At 46.7% G+C, this 13,874-nt stretch overlaps 1 pseudogene; it reads right to left on the minus strand.

The window, feature by feature from the left end:
• Window positions 1–2,802: 2,802 nt before the first annotated feature.
• Window positions 2,803–2,920, minus strand: LOC124728577 (annotated as a pseudogene).
• Window positions 2,921–13,874: the final 10,954 nt, after the last annotated feature.

Raw genomic sequence — 13,874 nt, forward strand, 5'->3', positions numbered from 1 at the left:
CCAAACCACGTGTCGGGCTTGGTGACTCTCCACGCCGGCCAGGGTGGCCGAGCGGTTCTAGCGCTACAGTCTGGAACCGCGCGACCGCTACAGTCGATTGTTCGAATCCTGCCTCGGGCATGGATGTGTCTTATGTCCTTAGGTTAGTTAGGTCTAAGTAGTTCTTAGTTCTAGGGGACTCATGATCTCAGCAGTTAAGTCTCATAGTGCTCAGAGCCATTCGAACCATTTGACTCTCCACACAGTCGAAAACTGAAGGCTGAATGGCATTCGAAGCCGCGACCTCACGGTTTCCAGGCATCCACTTCACCACTGAACCACCAGGCCCGCCTCTATTTACATAACACAGATGAACAAATGGCTCAAATGACCCTAAGCACTATGGGACTTAACATCTGAAGTCATCAGTCCCCTAGACTACTTAAACCTAACTAACCTAAGGACATCACACACATCTATGCCCGAGGCAGAATTCGAACCTGCGACCATAGCAGCAGCACGGTTCCGGACTGAAGCGCCTAGTACCGCTCGGCCACAGCGGTCGACACAGATGAACAGGTTTTCAAGGGGCTGATACATGATTTCGATGTAACACATATTTATAATTTTAAATTTGTCTCGTAGAAAGTGACACTGTCTACTAAACTACACTTTCTACCTTATTCTTTTGGTTTTTGAGAAGTTCTTGGTGCAGCACAGATTCAGACTTACTTTTCTATCGTCAATTCTTCGTATACACGATTATTTACTTTTGTGGCACTCCAGCGCTAAATTAATGAATTTGAACGTCTCTGTTCGTCGAATTACTTGATGTACTAGCATAGCCTGTTAATGCGATCATTTGCAAGATCACTATCTATAATTTAGAAGCTATATGAGAGACATGTTTGTGTATAAGCTGCGGCTGTCGAACTGCACATTCCCTGCGGCACTGTACCCACTCACGAAGGAGCCTCCTCCATTACGCTGACATCACCCCTACGACGCCGTCCGTGCTGGTAAAGGCCAGCTTATTTAGTGCGCATTCTTGTGGTGGGCAGTTGCAGGGAGGTTGGTGAGCGACTGAATAGCAGCGATGGCGACAGTGTTGGCACCTTCATGTCTCAGTCCACTGGGATGGGAGGGCCACAGTACTATTGCACCAGTATGTGGAGGGGGTGCCAGAGTTTGTACTCGTACGTGCGGCCACCTCAAATCAGGAGTAACTAATGAGGTATCTTGAATCATTCATGATTCCAACAGAACAGTTCTGTGTCTATATGCTCTTCTCCCAGCCTCCTACCAAACAGAGTTCTGACCTAAGTGTGCCCCTGCACTAGCTCTTGTTTTGCAGCCTTACTCTAATTGAATATTCTGTTGTATGTTCCCTAGCCAATAGAGTGGCGATGGGCGAGGTGGAATTGCATACTCGTGGCTTACACAACATCTTCTTGGTGCCCCTTCATACACTATATGATCAAAAGTATCCGGACACCTGACTGAAAAAGACTTCCAAGTTCGTGGCGCCCTCCATCGGTAGTACCGGAAATCAGTATGAGCCCGCCCTTAACCTTGATGACAGCTTCCACTCTCGCAGGCATACGTTCAATCAGGTGCTGGAAGGTTTCTTGGGGAATGGCAGCCAATTCTTCACGGAATGCTGCAGTGAGGAGAGGTATCGATGTCGGTCGGTGAGGTCTGGCACAAAGTCGGCGTTCCAAAACATCCCAAAGATGTTCTATACGATTCAGTTCAGGACTCTGTGTAGGCCACTCCTTTACAGGGAGGGATACTATTGTCGAGTAACCACTCCGCCACAGGCCGTGCATTATGAACAGGTGCTCGATCGTGTTGGAAGATGCAGTCGCCATCTCTGAATTGCTCTTCAACAGTGGGGAGGAAGAAGGTGCTTAAAACATGCCCCCTCCGTGAAAAACACGACCACACCATAACACCACCGCCTCCGAATTTTACTTTTGGCGCTACACACGCTGGCAAATGACGTTAACCGAGCATTCGCCACACCCACACCCTGCCATCGGATCACCACATTGTGTACCGTGATTCATCACTCCACACAACGTTTTTCAACTGCTCAGTCGCTCCTTACACCGAGCGAGGCGTCATTTGGCATTTATCTGCGCGATGTGTGGCTTATGAGCAGCCGCTCGACGATGAAATCCAAGATTTCCCGCTCCCCGCAGTGGATCCTAAGTGGAATTTCTGGGTGATGGTCCGGATAGATGTCTGCCTATTACACATTACGACCCTCTTCAACTGTCGGCGGTTTCTGTCAGTCAACAGGCGAGGTCAGCCGGTACGGTTTTCTACTGTACGTGTCCCCTCACGTTTCGACTTTATTATCACATCGGAAACAGTGGACCTAGGAATGTTTAGGAGTGTGGAAATCTCGCGTACAGACGTATGGCACAAGTGACACCCGATCACCCCACCACGTTGGATGTCCGTGAGTTCCGCGGAGCGCCCCATTCTGCTCTCTCACGATGTCTAATGACTGCTGAGGTCGCTGACTCCTGGCAGTAGGTGGCAGCATAATGAACCTAATATGAAAAAGATACTGGAGATGGTACATATTAATGCACCAATGACCACTATATCTATACTTACACTCCTTAAAGCTCCGTCGTCAGGCCACAAGTGGCCCATCGGGACCATCCGATCGCCGTATCCTCAGGTGAGGATGTGCATAGGAAGGGTGTGTGGTCAGAACACCGGTCGTTATGATGGTTTTCTGCGACCGGTGCCGCTACTATTCGGTCGAGCAGCTCCTCAGTTGGCATCAAGAGGCTGAGTGCACCCCGGAGGCAACAGCGAATGGTGGCCGGGATGGTCACCCATCCAAGTGCCGGCCACGCCCGACAGCGCTTAACTTCGGTGATCTGACGGGAACCGATGTATCCGCTGCGGCAAGGCCGTTGCCACCTACACTCCTAACACCCTGTATATCTTGAGAAGCGTAACTCACCATGCGTAAGTTACTCAGACTGTATTCGTCCACTGTCTGAGAATGATAGCAGTTAGTGACCCCCAACAAGCTTTACACATAACTGCAAACTTTTTCGGAACTTCTTGTCGTTAACACTACCTCCCCCCTGGACAAAACAATGAAGGGAAAAAAGTATGACACCTACTACATTTTAGATGTTGAAACTCAAAAGAATCAGCAACGGGCATGACATTTTAATTTATTACTTCTTTACTACTAATTCTATTTGTTACTGATATCAGACAGTATCCACACATGCCACTGACCGTACCTGCAAACTTACTTGATTGTAAGACAGATACATCAGTAGATATGACTTCATAAAGTGATGGACGAAAACAATACAACGTCTTAACACATATAGGTTTTATATGCTTGACGTCAAATATTTAATAGTTTAAGCTATTTGTGAAATAACCAGATGTTTCAAGCTGTTTTACACTTGGGAGTCAGAGTCTTTAAAAAACTGTAGGTGGGTTTTTGGGAGGTGGGGGCCTATTCTTGACTTACTCTCATATCTACCTTTCTGACGACCTGGAAATGTGGATCTGAATTGTCTAGAGTTCCTACACTAGAGATCTGAATAAACTGGAATGCAAGTAGAATCACTTCGCATTTACATTCCGCCATCACATAAACAGCGGGAGTACGGAGTTTCTCCGAACTCCGTATCTGTATAAACAAAATATCTGTAGACTGCACGTCATCATCATTCACCTGATAACAGTCTAAGAGGCCGAAATCGGTTTGTGAGGAATTAAATAAGAGTTACAGAACATCAATTTTTCCTTTAGGCGTGAAAACGTCTATTCGCTCGACTGTCGGACTTGCCTGTGTGACAAAATACCGTCAGATTTAGATAGCTAGGTACAAGACTAATACTGCGTAAACAGTGGTGGAGCTCAGAACAGGTAAATCATGTCTATATGTGTCTGTCGCGCTTTATTTATTTCGCTTGTGGTGTCATCGTACCAGTGTAGGCTAACGAGCGTGACTGTTACAGTTTAGCTTTGTTTAAAGTTATGAACTGATGTAGCGTCGGAGCGTGTTTAGCTAGGACACTGATTCGGGGGTCACTGTGGACAGCTTGCGGAGCATGAGTAGGAGAAAAAGCGAGAAAATAAAAATATTCGCCGTAATATAGATGAAAATCTATATTAAACTGAAAAGTAATGAAACAAGCCGTCTCACATGATGTTCGCAATTCAGAAAACGTAGGTGAGAGAGAAGTTCGCGTCGAAAGGAATCAAAAAAGCTTAAAAAGTCCAGTGCCAAGAGAGTGGGAGAGCTAAATGGCTCCGCAAAGGAGATAAAAAGATCGATTTCGTAGCCGGCCCATCAAGCAAAGAGCAGCCAGCTACGTCAAGCCTACAGATTTAACAGTTCTGTAACAATTATACTACTCTGTGTGACCCTTGTATTAACGAGATTCATAATTAAATTATAACGGACGATCAAAAAGTTTCCATTCAAAGGCCTTACAGTCTAGAATCGATATGCCAATGAGGCAAAATCGTCGTGAGTATTGAGGCAATCTTCCTGCCGACGCACGAGGTTGAAAATACGCGTTTGGTGAAACACCTGTGCCTCTCTGCGTGAAGAAGTTCTTAACTGCCCGCTCATAATCTCCGTCCGACAGGAATCGTCGACCCTTCATGGCTCTTTTAAGGACCCTAAGGAGTGATATCCGCATGGGTATAGATGAGGACTACAGGGCGAGTCCCCCAGTTGAGGCTGGCCTCCCAGATCGATTGGAGTCTTGAGTCGAACCAAGACCGGCATGGAACTTGGCGTACCATTCCACAACAGTGGTTTTCGACAGACGTGATGTCGCATAGATTTTCATCATTCTGCTCTGCTTGCCTACCTCTGTTTGTAGACTGCTGTGAAAGAAGTTTCGGGATACTTCGCAGTATCGTGTCCGACCTCCTTCTGCCCAGCGTTGTGTTGCAACTTGACGTGCCATGGATTCAACAAGTCGTTGGACGTCTCCTGCAGAAATATTGAGCCATGTTGCCTCTATAACCGTCCATAATTGTGAAAGCGTTCGCGGTGCATGATTATGCGCACGAACTGACCTCTCAACGATGTACCATAAATGTTCGATGGGATTCATGTCTGGCGATCTGGGTTGCAAAACCTTCTCTCGAACTGTCGAGAATGTTCTTCAAACCAGTCGCGACCCAGAGACGTGGTGCATCGTTGTTTGGTTACGTGAAATCCATGTATGGCTGCAAATGCTGTCAAAGTAACCGAACTTAACCATTTTCTTTCAGTGATCGGTTCAGTTGGACCAGAAGACCCAGTCCATTCCACGAGCGAGCCCACACCATTATGGAACAACCACCAGCTTGCACAGTGCGTTGTTGGCAACTTGGGTCCATGGCCTCGTGGGGTCTGCACCACTCCCGAAAGCTACCATCAGCTCTTAACAACTGAATTGGGGATCCATCTTACCAGGTCACGGTTTTCCAGTCGTCTAGAATCCAACTGATATGGTTACGAGCCCAGAAAGTGTGGTGCAGGCGATGTCGTGGTGTTAGCAAAGGCACGCGCGTCGGCAGTCTGCCGCCATAACTCCATAAAGCCAAATTTCGCTTCACTGTCCTGCCTGACACGTTCTTCGTACATCCCACATTGATTTCTGCGGTTACTTCATGCAGAGGTGCTTGCCCGTTAGTAGTGGAACTTTATGCAACCTCGGTCGTTAAATGAAGGCCGCCGACCACTGCGTTGTCCATGGTGAGAGGCAATATCTGAAATTTGGTATTCTCGGTACACTCTTGACACATCTCGGACTGTTGAATTGGCTAACAACTTCTGAAATGGAATGTCCCATGCGACTAGCCCCAACTACCATTCAGCGTTCAAAGCCTGTTACTTCCCGTCGTGCGGCCATAATCACGTCGGAAGCCTTCTCACATGGATCACCTGAGTACAGTTGACAGTTCAGTCAACGCACTGCCCTTTCATACGTTCTGCAGCGATAATCTCGCCATCTGTAAACGTGCATTACGCTACCCCATGAATTTCTTTACCTCAGTGTAGTTCAGAAAAGAAAAGATTAACAGCACGTTAGTCCTCTTTGTAATGCATTTGGTAATAATGTCGCCACAGTTCATGTTTCCGCATTTGCTACACGCTTTTGGGAGAATCACGAAAGCCACACTAATTCCTTGGCTACATGTCGGCGCTTATACAGGGTGGTCCATTGATAGTGACCGGGCCAAATATCTCACGAAATAAGCATCAAACGAAAAAACTACAAAGAACGAAACTCGTCTAGCTTGGTTGGCCCGCTAGATCGTGCTTCCGCAGGTCAAACGGATATCAAATGCGTTTTTTTTTTAATAGGAACCCCCATTTTATTACATATTCGTGTAGAACGTAAAGAAATGTGAATGTTTTAGTTGGACCACTTTCTTCGCTTTGTGATAGATGGCGCTGTAATAGTCACAAACGTATAAGTACGTGGTATCACGTAACATTCCGCCAGTGCGGATGCTATTTGCTTCGTGATATATTATTCGTGTTAATATGGACCGTTTATCAATTGCGGCAAATGTCGATATCATGTTGATGTATGGCTATTGTGATCAAAATGCCCAACGGGCGTGTGATATGTATGATGCTCGGTATTCTGGACGACATAATCCAAGTGTCCGGACCGTTCGCCGAATAGTTACGTTATTTAAGGAAACAGGAAGTGTTCAGCCACATATGAAACATCAACCACGACCTGCAACAAATGTGATGCCCAAGTAGGTGTTTTTGCTGCTGTCGCGGCTAATCCGCACATCAGTAGCAGTCAAATTGCGCGAGAATTGGTAATCTCAAAAACGTCGGTGTTGAGAATGCTACATCAACATCGATTGCACCTGTACCATATTTCTATGTACCAGGAATTGCATGGCGACGACTTTGAACGTCATGTATAGTTATGCCACTGGGCACAAGAGACATTACGGGGCGATGATAGATTTTTTGCACGCGTTCTGTTTAGCGACGAAGCGTCGTTCACCAACAGCGGTAACGTAAAACGGCATAATATGCACTATTGGGCAACGGAAAATCCACGATGGCTGCGACAAGTGGAACATTAGCCACCTTGGCTGGTTAATGTATGAATCGGCATTATGGGAGGAAGGATAACTGGCCCCCATTTTTATCGATGACAATCTAAGTGGTGCAATGTATGCTGATTTCCTACGTAATGTTCGATGTTACTACAAGATCGTTCACTGCATGACAGAATGGCGATGTGCTTCTAACATGATGGATGTGCGGCACGTAGCTCGCGTGCGGTTGAAGCGGTATTGAATAGCGTATTTCATGACAGGTGGATTGGTCGTCGAAGCACCATACCATGGCTGCCACGTTCACCGGATCTGACGTCCCCGGATTTCTTTCTGTGGGGAAAGTTGAAGGATATTTGCTATCGTGATCCACCGACAACGCCTGACAACATGCGTCAGCGCATTGTCAATGCATATGCGTACATTACGGAAGGCGGACTACTCGCTGTTGAGAGGAATGTCGTTACACGTATTGCCAGATGCATTGAGGTTGACGGATATCATTTTGAGCATTTATTGTATTAATGTGGTATTTACAGGTAATCACGCTGTAATAGCATGCGTTCTCAGAAATGATAAGTTCACACAGTTAAATGTATCACATTGGAACAACCGGAATAAAATGTTCAGACTTACCTACATTCTGCACTTTAATTTAAAAAACGTACCTGTTACCAACTGTTCGTCTAAAATTGACAGCCATATGTTTGTGACTATTACAGCGCCATCTGTCAGAAAGCGAAAAAAGGGGTCCAACTAAAACATTCATATTTCTTTACGTACTACACGAATATGTAATAAAAAATGGGGGTTCATATTTAAAACAACGCTGTTGATATCTGTTTGACCTATGGCAGCGCCATCTAGCTGGACTACCATAGCGCCATCTGGTTTCCCCCTTCAAGCTAGACGAGTTTCGTTCTTTGTAGTTTTTTCGTTTGACGCTTATTTCGTGAGATATTTGGCCCGATCATGATCGATGGATCACCCTGTATATCCTCATGGGAATCGCACTACTTTGCATACACGCTGCTGCCAACACACTCAAACGGAAAGTTTTTGATCGCTTCTTATATATAGTAATACGAATCACTTGTTATGATTTTACCGCGCTGTTTTCACAAAAAATCTGCGGCGGCGATCCGAACTGCTCACACAGAAATTTTTTTTTTTTCATTTTGGTTGTTAATTTTCTCGCTCTTTGTGCCATCAACACAACTCGGTATTTCTCTTTCCATACAGAATTTCTGTCTGACTCGCTTTCATCTGATTGCACGCACGCACCGCACTAATTGAAGAGCTCAAAGTGTTCGGCGCTGTTAGGTAGTGGAGCGAGACAATTGGCGAGCGGCTATGAGCGCCGCGTCCAAACAAACCGCCGCTCTGCTAACCGGCCCGCGGTGCTGTGTGTGTGTGTGTGGGGGGGGGGGGGGGCGGCAGACACGCCTACGCAGCACAACACGCAGCGGTGCAACCAGCAGCCGTTTAACGGCTTTGCCGAGCGCGAGATGGGTCTGCCCGTCCGGTCGCTTTTGCAATCGCCGGCCGCCCCCAGGGGTCAGCCCCCACTGGGATGGTGGGGCGGCGATCGTGGGGGCGGTGTCTGCGATCGCCGGCGGCGGGCTCTCTGCAATCGACAGTTCCGAAATGGAACCGCTGAAAGCCGCGGCGGGTACGTGCGGCAACAGCCGCCGCCCGCTGTCGCAGCGCCGCGTGGTCAGCGCCAGCTGGTCCCATCAGGCGCGGAGCCTGCAGTGCGTGCGGTCCCCATCTGCTGGCAAACACTGCGTCGACAGCTTTCCATTTGGCCTTAATACTCCTGGTCAGTGGAATACCTACGAGGACTCGATTAACCCTCGCCTCGACGTACGCAGCTCTTGATGACTGTGTGGCACTACCAGTCTCATCGAGCTATAGAAACTCTAACAGTTAAAACAAACACCCACTTTCATGGCTTTGACATTTGACCTGACCTGACGAGCTGTTTTTTGGACATGGAGATCCTTCCAGATTGAAATTTTTACTCTGCAGCGGAGTGTGCGCTGATATGGAACTTCCTGGCAGATTAAAACGGCGTGCCGGACCGCGGTTGGAACTCGGGACATTTGCCTTTCGCGGGCAAGTGCTCTACCATCTGAACTACCCAAGCACGACTCACACCCCGTCCTCACAGCTTTACTTCCGCCAGTTCCTCATCTCCTAACTTCCAAACTTCAGAGAAGCTCTCCTGCGAACCTGCAGAACTAGCACTCCTGAAAGAAAGGATATTTCGCAGACATGGCTTAGCCACAGCCTGGGGGATGTTTCCAGAATGAGATTTTCACTCTGTAGCGGAGTGTGCGCTGATATGAAAGTTCCTGGCAGATTAAAACGGTGTGCCGGACCGAGAGTCGAACTCGGGACCTTTGCCTTTCGCGGGCAACTGCTCTACCATTTGACCTACCCAAGCACGACTCACGCCCCGTCCTCACAGCTTTACTTCTGATAGTACCTCGTCTCCTACCTTCCAAACATTACAGAAGCTCTCCAGCGAATCTGCTCAGATGGTAGACCACTTGCCCGCGAAAGGAAAAGTTCCCGAGTTCGAGCCTCGGTCCGGCACACAGTTTTAATATGCCAGGAAGTTTCATGGAGAACCTTTGCCGACCCATTGTGAAGATTAAACCTTGGTCTCCATTTCATAACAGTAGGCCCTTGTCTCATCACCAGTTACGATTCTCTTAAGGAACATCTCGCCGGCCGCGGTGGTCTAGCGGTTCTAGGTGCTCAGTCCGGAGCCGCGCGACTGCTACGGTCGCTGGTTCGAATCCTACCTCGGGCATGGACGTGTGTGATGTCCTTAGGTTAGTTAGGTTTAACTAGTTCTAAGTTCTAGGGGACTGATGACCATAGATGTTAAGTCCCATAGTGCTCAGTGCCATTTGAATCATTTTTGAACATCTCGTTCTCATTTGCGTGATCCAAAAGCTCTTCACAGACGGCGAGGCGAAGAGCTTTCTACTCCTCATTCATGAGCTGTGGGACGAACTTGGCGGCAACACGATACATTCCAAAATGCTGAGTCAGGATTTCATGACATGATCCAACTGAAATGTTGCATTCTTCTGGCAATTCCGTTGAAGTTCCTGACGTGAGCGTCGTCGGTACACGTCGAAGGGCGTCCTGGAGGAGGATCATCTGTAACGCCAGTACGGCCACTTTTAAACCGTGTGAACGATTTGTAACAACGAGTACGGTTTAAGTACTCATCACCGTATGCTTTCCGCATCATTTGGTGTGTCTCTCTCTAATGGTTTTCCTGAGTTTCACACAAAATTGAATGCAGACGCGTTGCTTCTCTATCTCTGCCATCTCGAAATTTGCGAACTGTGCGGCACAACGTTCTACTCAATACGGCACTGAACTATAACTGGCCTACATACATACAACAATGAAACTTCCGGCATTTACACATAAAAGGCAGCCGTGTGCAGGGACGCAGACCGCACTTCGCTCTAGCACACCATTGGCGCGAAATGACGAATATTACGGAATTTTTTGAACTGACCTCGTATATGACTGTGTGCCCGGATCACGCTGCCTGTTTTTCCCTCGGCACCTTTCTCGCTGCGTCCAGCAGCTATAAATTGAGTCCTATAAGCGTTTAATTTCACTTCAGGTACGTGGATGCGTTCTACAAAACGTTCGCGACGTCCATGCTCACTGTTGATGCAGCATAAGTGAGAGCACTGCGGGGCACAGTTCACGATTGACGATGGAATTTATCATGATGAAAAAGACCGCATCATGTGTATGATAAATCTTTATTTATGACCTAACTATTTTCGCATCTTTAGGGCCAAACCTTCAGAGCTACTATTTATTTCATAATTCATTTCAACCATTAGATAACCCAGCGTACCTTGTCTGCGACGAGGTGTCGGTAGTCCTATTTAAAATAAGGTAATCGAAGGCAAAACATCGTCTTGACAACATGAGCTCCACCGTGATCATCTAGACGAAGTAATTGATATAAATTAATAATCATATATATCCGCGTAGATGTGGTGTAATTGAACAGTTATAGATGCCCACAGTAAAAAATTTGATGTAATTTATATTACTATGTGCCATTTATTATCTGACGCCATACGTCTTACATCGTCTAATATGATGTTGTAAATGCTTTTAAAAACTCAGTGAGGGTCTGTGGATCGAAGCTTATGGTTGAAGATATTTAATCAGCAGTTCTTGGCAGTGGTAATGAGGTTCTTGAGTTTAAAAACTTAACTGTTCCTGGACGTGACGTTAGGTGTAAAATTCTGTCTTTCTCAAGAAATCATCGGGGTCTATTGGTGAAGTTTTGGACCACCGGAGTTCTCTAATATCTTCAGAATACCAAATTTTTACACTCCAGCGAGAATTCATTTTGTTATTTTGATAACTGCTTTTTATGGCAGCAGGCCCGCAGTTCGACGAGTTCAGCGCTTGCGGATGCGCCTGCGCGCCACATTTTGAGCATTTTCAGCAAGGGACGCTAAATTCGACAGTCGGCGGTCACGAAGCGAAAGCAAATGCGCATGCACCACTAAGGCAGTTTTTCTTCAGCATAGAATCACCGTCGTGCACCAGCAGTCTCCAGTTTGAACTTACCTCAGGATGGATGTGTAGTGTCACCGCCGGACACCACACTTGCTAGGTGGTAGCTTTAAATCGGCCGCGGTCCATTAGTACATGTCGGACCCGCGTGTCGCCACTGTCAGTGATCGCAGACCGAGCGCCACCACACGGCAGGTCTCGAGAGACTTACTAGCACTCGCCCCAGTTGTACGGACGACTTAGCTAGCGATGCAACACTGACGAAGCCTCGTTTATTTGCAGAGAAGATAGTTAGAATAGCCTTCAGCTAAGTCAATGGCTACGACCTAGCAAGGCGCCATAGCAGTTGATAGTTATCGTATGAAGCATGTCTCATCAAGAACGATGTATACAAATGATGGATTAAAGTTAAGTATTCCAGAAGCTACGTACTTTTCTTTATAGCATTCATTACGTATCCTGTTTAAGACCTCACACCATCCTGCGTGAGCTTATAGCGTGCATTTCGGCCTTCTCTAGCAATATAACAGGATGAACGCTTGTCATGGCAAGATGTTGACGTTATCCTCGTGCAAGTCCGAAACGTTCTGGAATGTATAAGAGACTTAATGCCCTGCAGTTTGGTCGCAGTAATAACTACGCCACGTTCCTCGGGGACTGTTCAGTTTAGGCAGATTTTACAATGGACGATTCGTAGCACCACGCAGATTTACGCAACTGAAGAAGATATGGTTGATGTGTTCTTCTGCCCGTCACTGTAAGACTGGACGCAGCGTAGATCGTTCTTCATGGAACTGTAACTGAAGCTAAGCGGCGCAGTGGTGACAAACGTGTTGTTTGCTGCCGGTTTTCGGTGTAATGTAACATTATAGTGATTTTGTGCAGCTTAAAATGGTTCAAATGGCTCTGAGCACTATGGGACTTAACATCTGAGGTCGTCAGTCCCCTAGAACTTAGAACTACTTAAACCTAACTAACCTAAGGACATCACACACATCCATGCCCGAGGCAGAGTGATTCCCGACTGAAGTGCCTAGAACCGCTCGGCCACAGCAGCCGGCGTAACAGCTTAACTTTTATAATTTCTATACAGCAGTTATAAGTCAAAAAAAAAGTAAATATTGCTTCGATTGTTGTGTATAAGTGCATTTGTTTCCGTTTCCTGCGTAACTGATGACGGAAAGCGCCGGGCAATGGCAGTTAATAAAGTAGTCATCACTTAAGACAAGAAGAATAAATTTTCTTCCTTCTTTACTGATACAGATACCTGTAGTATCTGTTCTAACCTGAAGTTCAAACAAACGACAGTCGCACTGCCGGCGCTAGGGGTATTTTGCATTTCGCAATTTATGCACTTCGAGGAACTGTTGAGTTCAGCCGGGTTTGGCTGTTTGAGTTTTCTCTTGAATTAGCAAATACCTGCAATTTGGGCTGTGTTGACTCACTTTGATGTACAGTTACAACACTTTGTGCTTCTGAGAATTTCCTTTGAGCTTCGAACCAGAATCATAGCTAATAGAAGATAATGAGTGTTTACTAACTTCCATTAGTGTCGTCACCCTTTGGAACTACGAACGGGAAATTCACACGTTTAGAATCATTTCCACAGTGATCCACTCCGTAAGTATACTGCGTGTATCTTTCTATTGGCGCTGCTGCTTTCTTTCGTACATTTGTTTACGACGAGGGAATTAAATATTGAATGCTGGTTTATGAGTAAGGCAGAATGAAGAAACTTTGATTCAATCTTCCTTAGCTTGGGACCTGTAGTGACTGATATTACTGAATTACAGAATGTAACGTGACGTACGTACGTCCGTCCGAGTATCTAGCGAAGCCCTATGGCCGGCCGGTGTGGCCGTGCGTTTCTAGGCGCTTCAGTCTGGAACCGCGTGACCGCTACGGTCGCAGGTTCGAATCCTGCCCCGGGAATGGATGTGTGTGATGTCCTTAGGTTAGTTAAGTTTAAGTAGTTCTAAGTTCTAGGGGACTGATGACCACAGCAGTTAAGTCCCATAGTGCTCTGAGCCATTTGAAGCCCTATGCATTATATGCTATATACACGGTGGTCCATTGATAGCGACCGGGCCAAATATCCACGAAATAAGCATCAAACGAAAAAACTACAAAGAACGAAACTCGTCTTGCTTGCTTGCTTGAAGGGGGAAACCAGATGGCGCTATGGTTGGCCCGCTAGATGGCGCTACCATAGGTCAAACGGATATCAACTGCGT

This window comes from Schistocerca piceifrons, chromosome 1, assembly GCF_021461385.2.
Source record: "Schistocerca piceifrons isolate TAMUIC-IGC-003096 chromosome 1, iqSchPice1.1, whole genome shotgun sequence".
Lineage (NCBI taxonomy): Eukaryota > Metazoa > Arthropoda > Insecta > Orthoptera > Acrididae > Schistocerca > Schistocerca piceifrons.